The following is a 15,730-nucleotide window of genomic DNA, read 5'->3' as shown; positions in this document are numbered from 1 at the left end:
TGTGTCCATGGGAGAAATTCTTCTCCCCTACTCTATGTGCAGAGTGCTGCGGGGTTTGAGAGCCATTGGTGGAACAATCTCAGAATCTCTATAGCTATACTTCACCCTGCACTGAGCAATGTAAGGGGCAGCCCAGGAGTTAGAGTTGGATCCACGGCAAACAACTCATGAATCTTCATCCACAGATGGCTCAGATCAGGCATCCATATTGTTTGGCCCTCTAATGAAGGTGATTGATGGCTCTATGTCACAGAAAGAGTATATTCAAAATAAGAATCAGACAGAGAAAGTGAGGGCCCACGTTTGCTCTGTTTACAACTAGCCTGCTGTAAGAACTACCAAGGAGGAGAATGGTGTATCACCAAAGAACTTCTCTGTAGACCCATTTCTTAAAGATGCCATTGCTTTCCAATAGTGTCCCTCTGGTGAGTACATCCTTTAGGTACAGCAGTATCCAAACTATAGCAGTGTCATTAGAAAAGAAGCTGCCTTCATAAGGCAGATGCACAATAAAGATTCATTGAAAACCAAATGTGTCAGGAGAGGGGCACAGTGTTTTTAGTGTGTATAAACTCATTTAATACTCATAATCTTATGCCATATTAGGGGCTGGTTCTCACATATGGACTCAGGGACTGAAATGCAAAGAGGTTAAATAACCCTGTTTTGCCTAGCCCTTTGACATTATGATGCTGTGTTATCTACAGAATTCATACTCAGTTGCACAACTGAGTTACAAAACAACAAAACATGACCCCCCAATCTCATGTTTCAAATAAGTTTATAGTTTTGTGTTGGGGCATGTTCATAGTTACCCTGAAGCATATGGAGCCTGGAGAACATACTTTGAACATTCCTGGAAAAACTTCGTTTGAATGCTGGGGTTAAGATCAAGGTATGACTGATGTCTTTATTCTAAGAAGTTCTTGAGGGCTCATGTTGGATCAAGGAAACTGGGGTGGGGGAGGCAGAGACAAGAAAGCTGGAGGAGAGTGGAGAATCCAGGCAAGACAGAGGCTCAAGAACATGCAACTCTGAGAGTGGCAGCCATGCCCTGTTGTGCAGCAATCAGCCACACTGTGGAAATTTTGTGGGGACTTCCGTGCTTTCTTTGCTGGTGACACTGAAATCTGTGCCATGAGATGACATGTACAAGCACACACAATATGCCGCAGGTAGCAGCTTTGAAACTACCTCAGTGTAGCGCTCAAATTCTGCTACCCTTCCCACATCTACTTCCTATCTTTACCTGCAGCCATCCCACAGAATACACACTTGTCATAGGAAGACGTCTTCAAGGACCTGCGTAACCATGCCTCCAGAGTATTCAGTTTCTTACAGTGTCCCTGAACCATTGTCAACAAGGCCATGGCTAACACAAAGCTTTGTGACATACACAAAACTAGAGTGGCATGGAAGTTCTTGAAGAAAGAGGTAGCTGGATAGTGAAGTACAAGCTTGCACATAAGTGATATTCCAGTATTAACATGCTGTAACACCATGAAATTTCTTGGGTTTTTATTTAAGGCCCAGGACAAACTGACTAATGAAAATGCCAAACAGCCTGATGGTGTCTGTTAAGTAATTTAATGGTGGTTTTCTAAATTAAAATAGTAAGCTACTTATGTATCACAGACTTGCTCTAGTGTTATATTCAACCTGGTGGGGGTGGAATATAAATTACAGGCTGTAATAAAAGCCCTATTCCTCCTTCAAATCAGGAAGCTGTAGTCCAACTTCATAAGCAGCTCTCTTAGCGTCCGTTTCTGACCAGGGGCAGAGTCAGGACCAAAAGCTCCAGTCCCTGCTTCATTCAGCATCCAGCATTAGTCCATAGCTCAGACAGAAGCAGACCCCACCCATGCCTCATGATGTATTCTCTTCTCTTACCTCTGTGGTTCTTAGCACCATCTGCAAGCGTTCCTCTCTTCAGTCAGAATGCTGTATGTCCTGAACATTGGGAGAGATGTCTGACACATGTGCTCCATAAATGATTTTGTAAAAGGAAAGAAGGAATGGAGGTAGGGAAGAAGGAAGAAAGGGAGGGAGTTAGGAAAGAAGAGGAGAAGCACCCATTAGCACCTGCTGTGCAACGCATTTGTCTCCATGATTGTAGTCATTGTGTTGATTCATCCCTTGCTTTATTTCTTCAGTCCGGCTGTATGCTTCATAAGGCTCGTTTCCAGTGTGGAAACACACACAGAAAAGAAAAGTGGTGTGACTAAAGTGATTCAGTCATGCAGAGAAGAGGGTCTGATATAGGTGCTTATGTCAACTATATTCTGTCTGCATAGCCTCCTGCTTGCCAAAGGTTCATTCATTCCGAAAGGATTTACTGAGCTCCAGTTCTATGTCAGGTGCAGTTCTAGGCTTGTGGGATATCCTGCTGAACAAAACCAGACGAAGAACCTTATTCTGGTGAGGTAAAAGAGATGATGATTTAATGTTTCAGCAATGTGCAATGGAAGCAAGAACAATGGCTTTAAATTGGAACATGAGGGAGGACCCAGACCCTCTAAGGCCATCCTTGACTGACCACCTTGCCTTGCCCTGCACCCTAAGGACCAAGATGTTCTGCAGAGTGGGGGGTCAGGCAGCCTTCAGCCACGAAGAGCTTCAGCTCTTTGCAACTTAGAAGGGCGAGCAGTAAGGCATCTGGTCAGTGAGTCCACCTGCAGCCAGGAAGGAGAGAATGACAAATGCTGCTGTTTAGTCAGCTTCCTCCTCTTTATTCAGTTCAGGATCTTAGACCATGGAATGGTGCCATCCACTGTAGCATGAATTCTAGTTGGTATTAGTAATAAAAACCCAGAGACAGATATTGGGGTTAAAGCTAAAGATCAGAGAACCAACCACTAGAGAGTTCTTACCCCTACCAATGCTCAGACTGAAAGGGTGAGCCTGTCCTCAGATTGCATCTCCAGACTACACTGCTCCTCAGATTGCACTGCTTTCCCCAAACCTCAGACTCTTCTGAGCTCCTGCCTTATATTCCTCTGTAGTGCTGGGATTAAGGGTGTGGCATCCAATGATCACCTTTGTGTGAGCTCTGCTTTTCTTTTAGACTGGATCAATTCTGTGAAGCACAGGGTGGCCTTGAACTCACAGAGATCCATCCGCCTCTGTCTCTGTGTGCTGGGATTAAAGGTGTGTGCCACCACTGCCTGGTCTCTGTGGTTAACTAGTATAGCTAGTTTTGCATTCTGATCTTCAGGCAAGCTTTATTTGTTAGATCATAAACAAAATATCACCACAATCCTTAGCAAATACTCTGTGTATCCCAGCCTTCTTTTTTGCTTCCTATTTTGAGACACAGTTTTACTAAATTTCTCAAGCTGGCCTTGCTCATTCTGTTCCCAGTCAGGCCTTGAACTTGTGATTCTCTGTTTCAGCCTTGTTAGTGGCCGAGATTACAGGACCAAACCACCAACTACAGTCCTCAGGAGCTGATCCACTGGAGGCTGAATCTTCTACTCCAGCCTCCTGCCTGTCACCTTGCCCTCCCCCACAGTTGGTGGCCCTAAAAGTCACACTGGCACTTACCTGTTTCCCCTACTACACAGTGACATGTTTCTGGGCTTGTCAGGCTGCGTCAACCTAGACAACCAAATGAGAGGCTCTTTAATGTCCCATCAGAAAATCAGGTAATTGCAATGGATCACATGCACCATGGTGAATTATGGGTGTGTCCAAAATGGCCAAGGGAGACAGAGGTGTTTAAAGGTAAGATGAGGACTGCTGAGTTGTTTTGAAACAATTATCCTTACCAGGATCAATAACCCAGAAGACAACACTCTAAGGTTGACCAGGCAATTGTTGGGTGGACCTCTTCATAGAGGCAACTGTATACAAGGTTATTGTGGCTTTTGTGCAAAGTCCTGGTTTTGGCTTTGTTTTGAGAAAGTTCCTGCTATGAGGCAGTGGCTGGTATCTGAAGATCCATGCTTTGTGGGCTTTCATGGCTCTCTTTTGCCAGGGTTTGTTATAAGTGACTCCACTTTCATTCAGACAGCATTTGTGTTGCAAACAACCTCTATGTCTTCATAGCAAAGCAGAGTTGAGCATAGAGCACAATTCTGAAGAACCTGAGAAGTGGATGAGTGTGTGCATGTGGTTGAGTGCTTCTTAGGGCCACTGTTGCATGGGGCCATGTAAGGGGCAGCACACAATTTAAGGAGGTGCCCAAGCAGTTCATTAATTAAAGCCAATGGTAATTAATTCAATATTTAAAAATATTTATACCTAAACTTTATTTCAGGCCTGGATAAAGCTGGCCCTGGCTCTGAACCTGCATGTCATCACCCTTGCTCGCCCCAGACCCTGACATTGAGCACATAGGAGGAGCACCAGGCATTGTGTGCACTTGAGCACTGAATTAACACTGCCAAACTGAGACTATCAAAGAAGGGGAGGAATAGAAAATGAAGTGAAAGAGCTGTCAGAGATGTGTGGTTGTCAATCAAAGCTCAATAAAAGCCATTTTTGATTATCTTAGAATATGTCTGAACAGTACTGGATAGTCCGGGCCTAGACTGGAGACTGGGGTAGGATCAGAAACAAGCATGGATGCAGCCTAATTGGGACCTGACCACTGGTATCTGTTTACTAACCACACCCAGATCACTATGGCCATTCCTTTGGCCAGGTTAGGTCACACATCCCGGGTCAAAGTCCTGTGTAGAAGTGGCCATTGGCAGGATCCCAAAAGGGAGTGAATAAGAAAATCCATGACTTGGCTCTGTGGCTATCCACTATGGACTGGATATAGCTACTGCTTCACAAGGAGTTTCTTCTAGGTGGGGAAAGGGTCAAGTTGGGGGATACTAAAAAGGATAAAGAATATAGAAAAGGCTGAACTCTTCTCTTTAATGTCTGGTTGAGGTCATGAATGAAGATCGACAACTCCAGTGAAAGAACTGTGGGAAGGACATTCTATAACAAATTCTCTATAGAGATTTTGGGTTTTCTTTTGGAATGTGGAAATTTGCAGAGGAAAAATGCAGTTCCTCCTTGGGATAATTGAGGAAGGTAGCAGGAGCCCTCTAAGACACCAAAATCTTCAGCTCCTCACTCCCTCATGTAGAATGCTGTAGTAGTTAACCATAATATTCATATTCCCTCCTGGATCATAATCATCTCTAGCTAATTACAATACCAAATACAATGTAAATGTTATGTAAATAGCCATCCTTCTGTATTGTTTAGGGAACGATGACAAGGAAGAGAGTTCAGAATAGACTTGGCCAACACAGGGAAACACTTCAGTAGCAGTATGGTTTTTTTTTATGAATATTTTCCATCTGTAATTACTTGAATATTTCAATTCAGAGCCCATGGGTATGAAAGGCCAACTTCACTAAATTGCTTTCACCTTTAGGAATGTGTTTGGTCCCATCTTTTCATGTGAAGGCTAGAAGAAATCACACAGGGCTGTTTTCTCTGGTGAGGATAGCTGTGGAGAGCAGGTGGTTCACTTCACGTACTACAAGAGGGATGCCTCCTTGGTCTGAGGTCAGAGTTTTGTTGACCCCATGGAGCTGTACCATCTTTCTGGTATCATTTTGTCTATCAGTCACAGGTTTGTAGGATGGTTGGAGAGAACAACCAGTGCCTGAGAAAGAGTCATTATGTGTCACACAACCATAAGCACACCCACATGCCGTGGTCAGAAGGAGAGGGTCCACACCTATTACTCCCCTCTGACATGTTACTGCCATCACCTTGGGAAGCCCAATGGGACACAGAAAGCTAGGTGTGTCATAGAGTGAGTCCCAGGTCAGTCCATTTAAAGACATGTTACTACCCTCCCCCTCACAGAGAGGTGGTTTATTACTAAGCTTGGAGGGCATGTGACATTTTCCTTCACAAGCAATACTGATGTGCTGGGCATGGTGGCACACACTTTAATCCCATTGTTTGGGAAACAGAAGCAGACAGAACTCTGTGAGTTTGAGGCCATCCTAGCAAGTTGCTTGCCAGTCAGAACTACATAGTTAGGCCTTGTCTCAAAAGAAGGGGGAGAAAGAAGAGAGCAGGGGTGAAGAGAGTATCAACACAAGCAATTGGAAGCAGCTTCAGGACAGCCCTCTCCTTGCTTGCTGCCTTTGTCTTTAACTCTAGAAGGTCCCTAGCTCTTGCCTTCTGTCAGCTGCTGTCATATCCCCCACGCAATTCGTTGAATTTGCTTGGAAAGCAGGCACCACCATTCCTAGGTGTTCAAGTCACCCACTTTCCATATTTTTCCTTTTGCCTTTTTATAGTGGGACATTTCAAAACTGTGCAAAGCACCACTAAAGTACCATTAGCCATCCTTGGTGACTTCACTGCTCTGAGTCTGAAACTTTGCCTCACAGTATGCAACAGCATTCCCACAGAGCAACCTCTCCTTAGCAGGGGACTTCTCTACAGAAGCCTGTATAGGTTTTCCTTTCTTTGTGGTTTCCCACCTCTTGGAGTTAAGCAAGGGATGGGGTTTTATGTCTATGTACATGAAGAATAAATAAATCAGTTCCTTGTTACAATAAATCTTTCCGCCAAAGCCAAGTTTGCGGTCTCCACCAGCCGCCGAGTTCTGCCTGCCATGTGGATGGACAAAATAATACAGAGACATATTAGGCTGCTTGGCCAATGACTAGGATTCTCATCTGTTAGCTCAGTCTTAATTATCATAAATCTATATACTTTATAAGACTTATCTTATCGGACACCTTCCATTGGTGTCCTCCCTTGCCGATGGATCACATCGATCGTAACAGAATTATGTCAGTGAGCGGGATGACCCCATGCCCCAAGGTTCCCAGGGAAAGAGGGAAACCTGCCACCACAGCCTGCCCTGTTGGGCGGCTGAGAGACATTGGAGCAACTTCCATATGCTCGCACCGTCCTGGCGCTCTTGGGCGTTGGACTCGGCATGAAAGACCCCTGCCCCTTAGCTCTTAAGTTTGCCTCCTCCTCCGGTCGGCAGCTGATGGGGCGCGCGCGCTCCTGCGCCTCCCTGATCTCCACCCCCGCCGGCCTCCACTTCCCCCGCCGCCGCACGTCCGGCCACCGGTTCCCTCCAAAGCTGGTCCACCCCGGCGGGGCCCCCCGCGCCCCCTGCCCGCCCGCCTGGCACCGCACCCTGGGGCTGGGGCCGAGCAAGGAGCCCGAGAGGAGGCCCGAGGGCGAGCACCAGGTGGGCCGGCCTGGGGCCCTGCCCCCGCGCCCCCCGCCCCGATGAGGAACACTCCGTCGTCCCAAGGTCTCCGCCCCCAAGGTCAGCCATCTGGACGTGGAGGGGGGAATTGAGTCTGTTGTACCAGACACCAGACCTTGAGAATATGCTGGTCTGGAATGGCTCTGTGCCTCATTTGAACCATCCAATAGAAATGACTCTGTATTTCACCTCATTTGAATGACTCTATACTTCGCCTCATTTGAATAACCCTGTGTAGCGCCTCATTTACATTGACCAATGGGAATAGCTCTGTACTGTGCCTCATTTGAATTATCCAATAGAATCCCTGCTTCTCGCTTGCGCTTTTTGCTATATAAGGACCCCTCTCCCTTGGCTCGGCGCGCTTGGCCTCACAGAAGCTAAGTCGCCCCGGGTACCCGTGTATCCAATAAAGCCTCTTGCTATTTGCATCCAAGTTCGTGGTCTTGCTGATTCTTGGGTACGGGTCTCCTTCTACGAAAGTACCTCTTCGGGGGTCTTTCAGGCACTTCTGAGATGATAAAGACAGATCCAGATAAAGAAAAACCTCTAAAGGTTTACACTGCGTTTAAAAACATATGTAGGCTTGTGAGAGAAAAAATAACAGGAGGAAATAGAGTAGCCGGTTGTGGTGGTGCACGCAGGTAGGATTTGCTGAAGAAAGCAGAGGCAGGCGGATTTCCACAGAGAAACCCTGTTTCTGGAAAAAAGAAACAAAAGAAAGTAAAAATAAAGTAATAAAAAAGCCACATAAAGATGGAAAAATACACAGAGAATCTGGATACTATATGTCATATTGTTGTCTTTAAATTGTTTGATTGCCGAGGAAAGACTTACTGCTACTAAAATACATTTGATTATAAATGCTGCTAAATTAATCCAACTTATACATTTTAAAAATGCTTTGACTTCAAAATTTAAGTCTAAGGACAGGCTACTTGGAAAAAGAATTTCTGTTTGTGTTTCCACAGAAAATAAAAAGCTATGGATTCCTTCCAGACTAATGTGGTTTGATCAAGCAAGACCCCTTGAAGCTGAGCATTAATTGGGGCCCTAACTCAGTCGGGTGGCTGGCGTAAAGCTCCCACATGGCGGTAGGGCTCAGGCAGCTTTGGCAGAAAGATTTATTGTAACAGTTCCTGAAATCTTAGGCAGAATGAGATACCCATCCATGTGCCAATGCAGATTGATGGTTCTGCTCTTGTGTTTCTGTTAATCTCGGGAATCCTCTCACCTTAGTCGGTTTTCCAAGGCCTTGGTTCTACAGCCTTGTTGCCATCTTTGTTGCCTTCAGACAGATCCTGAGATTGAAGAAAAAAAAAAACAAAAAACATTCATTTGTTTTTATGGGGGACAAATCCAGGGCTTGCTCACACTAAGCAACTTTTGTCACTGAATATGTCCTCAGTCCACATTTTCCTCTTAAGTTATTAGTTTGTTTTTATCTGCCATTTAAGAGAACTTAAGTGATCAACTATAGTGCATGAATTGCCAGGCCCAAGCAATGAGTTTTTCATCAACATGGGCTGACGTCACCCCTGTGTCCCAAAGTGCCCAAGGCAAAGGCCTGCCTGATACAATCTGAGTGCTTCTTAAAAGCTAAAGCTTTCTTCCTGTTCAAGATTTCCGCCCCTCTGTCTCTGTTATTGTGCTAAAAGCTCCAACTTGGAAGTAAGAGGTGAGATTTGAAAATTAGTTGTTAATTGACATTGGCTTGGGGCAAGCCTGCCAGCTCTCTGGCTATCACTGGATCTCATGGGATAAACCGGGCCAGGCCAGCCTGCTCATGTTCATGGCCTCTGCCTTATGGTCCCCTTCATCCTGATCACCTGGTTCACACCTCACCTCCTGCTCATTAAGACCCATCCTAGTCACCATGTTCAAGACAGTGTTCTTCCAGCTCTATTTTACAGCTTTTACCATTTTCTACCAGTTTTTAATACTTATTGCCTATTTTCTTGTCTGGAATAATGGCCCCAAGGAAACAGAAATCGCCATTTTGCTTGTGAATTGGTCTCAAGGGCTTGCATCAGACTGTCACAGTCATATTATCTATCAATAGATGTTGGTTGGATGGGTAAATTTGTTCTTATAATCATTAGGTGGTGATTTCTGGATCATTTTCCTCAAGACTTCTCTCCTTGAGAATTTGTTGCACACCATACTTAAAGGCATGGCCCCTGGACTCAGCCAGACCCAGAATCTGATGTCGGCCACTTGCTAGGTAGGCATCCTCAGGCATGATAGCTTCTCAGAGCATTAGTTGAGTTATGTGCTTTTAAATGATGTCAATGTCCTTAGGCCTGTGAAGGGGATCTTATTTAAAAGTAGAATCTTTTCAAGATGGTCAGGTTAGGAGAGACCATATGGTAGGTGTAGTCTATTCAAAAAGGAGAAAATACAGATTCAAAAACAGATGTACACAGGGAAGGTGGTGTGAAGACACATGGGACATTTTACCTGCAAATCAAAGACCATCTGTGGCTAAGAGAAAAGATGCCTGGAACAGATTCTCTCTCACAGCTTCTAGAAGGAGCCCTGAGGATGCTTGCTTGATTTGGACCTCCAAGCTAGAAGCCAGAATATTTAAGCCACACCTTCTACAATTAGTGTTTAAGTGCTTAATTCTACAATTAAGGTGTTTAAGTCACCCTTTGTACAATACTACTGTGGCAATCTCAAGAAATAACTGTGGATGCCAGATCAAAAGCATCATAAAGGCCATTGACTATATCTGCACCACTTTGCACCATCATGGAATCAAATGGCTACTCAACCTATTTTTGTTTAGTTTTGTTGGACAATACTTCCTAAAATTATCTCAAATACTGTGTATGTACAGTACTTAAAATAATGGTTGCCTCCATTAACTGTTGGAGCATGTAAGACTCAATTTCCTTCTCGGGAAAATGAATAAAACACCCCCCCCCAGCTGTTAGGATTTAATTAAGAGAATGTAAGCAATTCAGAGCCTGAGAAATGCCAGTAGGTTAATCAGTGACAGCAACAGATGCCTCAGGCTGCCCTGCAGTACACTCCATGATGTTTCAGAATGCTTTTATTGTTGCCACAGTTACTTGTCTTCTTCAGAGCTTAACATTTCACTGTTGTCCCTTGTTTTTCCTCTGGGGTTTATTGAAGACCTATCATGTACTAATTGATATCTCATTTTGTCCTCTGGGAATTTCAGTAAGAATTCTGTTCCTTTGTTCTAAGGGCCTCTTTGCTCAATCCTCTTTAAAAAAAAAAATAACAAGTGTGTGGTGTGGGGGAGGGCATGTAAGAGGTTGGAATACAACCTCGGGTGTATATTCTCTCCTTCCATTTTGTTTCCAGGCAGGGGCTCTTGTTACTCACCACTATGTATACTAGGCCAGCTGGCCATCTAACCATTGTAACTGTTTCCAAGCATGACTCTACAAATATCTCCCTCCAGCAAACTGGGTTTGATGCTCTCTGGTCTTCACCGGTAAGGCCAGTCTATTCAAATACTGGATACCGGTCTTTAAGAACCAGTTTGCTGCTGAGGACCATGTTGGGGTCGGTGGTCCTACTGCAGCTGGGGTCTGTGTTGATGTATGTGCTGCTGCTGAGGACCATTTGAATGCCCATGGGCTGTGCTACTGTCTGAAGTTATGTCAATTTCCATGGGCTGTGCTGTCTCAGGGGGCCATACTGCTGTGAGGGAACTGTGCTGCCACCTGAGGCCATGGTGATGTCCAGGTCTGTGCTACCTCAAAGGACCAAGTCTGAGTCTGAAGTCCTGCTGCAATTGAGGTGTGTGTTGCCACCAAGGGCCACGCAGATGTCTGTGGTCTGTGCTGCAGCCTGAAGTCGTGTTGATGTCAGTGGTTCCTGCTGCCTCAGGGGACCTTGAATGGGTCCATGGCCCTACAACAGCCAGGGACCATGTTCATGGTCTGTGCTATAGCCAGAAACCATGTGGAAGCCCATGATTCATGATCCCTCTCACTGTAAAGTGCAAAGCCACTTTGGTAATGACATGAATAACAGCAGATGCACAGTTGAGAAAGAGAGACATGGAAACATCTGTGATAACCGCTACCTCCATCTCACCCCCACTTCCCACCCCCTCAATAAAGTAAAAGCCTAAATAGGAAGCCATTGAAGAGAACTCTTAAAAACTGTGATAGGATGCTGAAGTGTTGGTTTCCATAATTCATGGCTTCCAGTGGCAGGGGTACAGGAGGGGAAGGATTCAGCTCTGCTTAAGGGGCAGGCCACTGAGATTTTGACAGCGCTCCAGTGAGTATAGAGATAACACAAATTGGACTTGCATTTTTCTTTTTGTTGAGGGAAGGGGTCATAAGGGTGTGAAGGGCAGACATGGAAGGACTGGGAAATGAATGTGATCAGGGTATATAATGTAAAATTACCAAAGAATCAATAAAAATATTATGATGACAAAAAAAATCAAAACACAAAACAGAACCAGTTTTCTTTAAGAACTTAGCTTGCTTTCTGCTGCAATAAACACCATGGCCAAAAGAAACTTGTGGAGGAAAGGGTTTATTTCATCTTACACTTTCAGGTAACAGTTCGTCACTGAGTGAAGTCGGGGGGGGGTCTTTACTTGTTCAGTTTGCTTTCTTATATACCTCAGGACCACCTGCCCAAGGATGATACCACCTGCAGTGAACTAAGCCCTTTCACATCAGTTGTCAATCAGGGAAATGCACCCAGGCTTGCTTAAAGGGCAATCTGATGGGTGCATTTTCTCAACTGAAGTTCCCTCTTCTTGGATGACTCCAGCTTGTGTGAAATTGACAAAAACACAGCCGAGACACACCTCATGCTTGTGCTGTGTTGCTTAACATGATGAGGTCCTGGCTTCAATCTGCAGCTCCACAGACAGAGCAAAACAAGAATGAAAACATCTGTCACGCTTGCTAAGGAAAAACAAGAAATCCTCCTGTGTTGCCAGTAGTCAAAGGGAGTTCATTGGAATCTAGCTCTTCTGCCATTTCCCTTTGTCTGGAGCAGCTGCTTCAAACATTGAGTGAGAGACTGTCCTGAATGGGGTTGTGGGAGAGACTTAGAAGGAAGCATGACCCAAACCTCTAATGTGTATATGCAGCAATTCTGTCCTAGCAAAGAAAAAGCTGTTACAATCCCAGGTCTGTGTTAGAATCTCCTTAAGGTTGTTTAGTAGTAACCATGGGGTTCAAGTTTCCTTCACGTAGTCTAGTTTTAAAATTCAGTTGTATAATATTTAAAACTTTGCTATTTGTCTCCCTAGAGATAACAAGCCCCAATAGGGCTCCCAAGTTATAATTGTCAAGGAATAAAGAAACGCGACACTTGTGCAAATACACAGTGAGTGTGAAAGCATTTGCTGAGTTCATAGATTAATGAGGTGGCCACCAAGAGGCTGTAACTAGACTAGTTTAAAGAATGATTTGAAGAATGGCATTTATATGGGCAATTGGGAATCTGAAGTGAATATTTTTTACAGATGAAAAGCTTGTCAACTTTCTGCTGTCAAGGCGGAGCACAAGTGAGAAAGTCTTTAAAGGAAGAGGGAAACACATTGCTTAGCACAGGTGGGACTTAGATATGGGTTTTTGAGTTCCTGGCTGAACTTCAAGTGGATTCTGACAACTGCCTACTTTAGAATTGAGAATAACACAGACTTGTACCTACCTCATGTAGCCATTTCTCTCTTAATTGGAGCCTCTTCCTTGCAAAATCAAATATGGTGGTGTGATGCCCTCACACCGTGTAACTCTGGTTTTCTGATGCTTTCATTGTCTTCATTGGTTATTAAAGGTAAATTAATTGATTGTTAAAGATAAATGCCCCATTTGACGCAGGGCATACTACTATCATCCAAGATGAGAACTGTTTGTAAGGATCAGGAATTTGAAACAGTTACTGACTGGAAGGTAGACTCCCAAGCACAAAACACAATAGCACTTCCACAACTACTCCCATTAAACCACTGGCTCCCCATCTTTAAGTCAGGACCCTGCTATCTTTCCTTTGCTCTGTCTGGCTGTTCATCTGCTTTATTTTCACTGTGTGGAAGCTTTCTCTTTCACCCCTGGAATTAGGCCATGGACAGGCCTGGCGGATCAGGCACAGATCATACCTGAAGTACAAGAGGAATGTTTTATTGCCCTTTGGTTATTAAACAACAGTAATGTTATTGTTGGCCACCCAGTTCAGAAGGTAGAGAAAAGCAAAAGGAATAGGAAATCATGCAAGAAAACATTTACAGGAAAATGTTGGCTTGCTTGAAGCTATTCAGTGCCACCTACTTTTCTTTTTGCTTTTCCCCTCTCTTTCCACCTCCTTCTTCCTCACTTCCTGGCTACATGTTACACAAATTTTAATTTTAAGAGCAGTATGGAGATGCAAACTTCTTTTATCTACAGATATGATGCCACATTTTTGAGTCACACAAAACATCATTATTGCAATTATTAAAAAACATTCATTTTGCTATAATCAATCAAAATGTCCCTAGCAGCTCCACTCTGTCACAGTCTATGCCCTCTAGCTTCATTTCCTGCCTTCTATGGTCCCTTCCTAGGACTGCTTCCAAATCTAGATGATCAGGTGGTCCTTTATCCCCAGAGCAGGCTCAAAATAGTTGTTCAAGCACTTCAGAATCAACATCCCCCTTAAACTCCAAGGAAGTGAAAAAAGTAACCTCCAGAGTACAGCAAAGGGCCCCAGGCTGAGCTACTACAGCCTCTGCTAGACCCCTGTGCTCAGTTTCACCATGGAGACCACTAGTTGTCTTCGAAGACCCCTAAGGCAGCACGCCTAGGGAATCTGAAAAGTGACATTGTTCCTTTCAGAACACCCTCATTCATGGTAGAAATTGCCAGGTTAATTAGAATAATTATTCCCAAACATGTTTTGCTTTAATGACTGCAAGAATATCTGAAACCACAAGTTTTCTTTCTTTTTTTTTTTTTGATTTTTGTGTTGTGTTTGTTTGTTTGGAGACAGGGTTCCTCTGTGTCACCATGGCTGTCATGAACTCACTCTGTAGACCATGCTGGCCTCGAACATAGAGATCTGCCTGCCTCTGCCTCCCAAATGCTGGGAATTAAAAGCATGTGCCACTACCACTGGCCTAACCAGTATCTTTTCAAGGAAAGGTCTATTGAATATTGATTTTTGTGTATTCTGGCAATGGCTGAATTGTACTTTCTTGCTTTTGTAGCCCATGCTGACCTTGAATATGCCAGTCTTTCCAGTGTTGGAATTATGGGTATACACCATTATGACTGCATGCCTCCTCCTCCTCTCTTCATGTGGTGCTAGAATGTGAGCCTCAGACAGGCTATGTACATGCTCGTCTACTGAGCTATAATACCCCCTACCCAATGCTTCATTTCTATATAAGCCACATAACCCTTGTAACATTTAAAAACTATTTTATTTTAAATTACGTGTAGCAGTATGTATGCGTACCTGAGTGCAGTTGCCAGAGGAGACCAGAAGGTGACATTATAAGAGACCTAGAGCTGGGGTTACAGGCAGTTGTGAGCACCCACATGGTGCTGGTAACTAAATTTGTATCCTGTGCAAGAGCAGTAGGAGGGTATAACTAATGAGCTGTCTTTTTTGCTTAAGGCTATCAAGGCTACATCTTACTGGTGTGTGTGTGTGCGCGCGCATGCATGCATGCACACACTTGCTTATTCATTTGTTCAGGTTGAACATATACAATGATTCAGGTATAATAGGTATTATTTTAGATATGAAAATTCAAGGATCTACTGAAGCATTAAGTATCCTAGGTAATGTGAAGGCAGATGGTTGTGCAGCCATTTCCTCTGACTTGAAATAGCCCTTCCTGCAGGGAGGAGGGTAGGGCTCAGCAAAACTCAGAAAGTTGTAAGACTCACAAGGCCCCAGGGCAGCATTACACAAATTGCTCTAGTCTTCATTGGAGCTGCTTGCAAGTTATGCTTTGAGCTTCAATAATGTAGCTCTTTCATGGGGGCACCCATGCTAGGGTGAGCTTTTCTGTTGATGTAGCCACCTTTGAGTTATCCACACTCCTTTAAACAACTCCCAACTCAAATTTGTATCAATAACACCCCCCCAAAAAAAACCCTATTTTGTTCATCAGGCTAGATTTAGGAAGAAATGCTCCTTTGGTTTATTATCAACAAATGCCCTGTTTGGAGTGAACAGGCATTTACTCACATCTCCTGAGAAAAAGTCACACAGCATTGAACAGAGACTTTTTACCTATTTTTTTGGGTGCTGGAGGACAGACCATGTGTTTGGATTTGGGGCTTCACTAACTTTGTGACCTCAGTCAAATTATTAAACCTACATCATTATCGTTAATCATTAATAGGATATCAGAATGCTCTCGTTGCTAAGGTTCTATAAAAATTCATTCAGAACACATGGCCTAGAGCCTCATCATTCCACTGCTTTTTATGGATGTTACTAGGAAGGAAAATGTGTAGGTTACCCTTGCGACTTTTTGCAGACACAGGAGCAGAGATTCAGAGGGACAGAGGTCATCAGTTTCTATGCTGC

Source organism: Cricetulus griseus, assembly GCF_003668045.3.
Source record: "Cricetulus griseus strain 17A/GY chromosome 1 unlocalized genomic scaffold, alternate assembly CriGri-PICRH-1.0 chr1_1, whole genome shotgun sequence".
Lineage (NCBI taxonomy): Eukaryota > Metazoa > Chordata > Mammalia > Rodentia > Cricetidae > Cricetulus > Cricetulus griseus.
Note: the sequence above shows the minus strand (reverse complement) of the source record.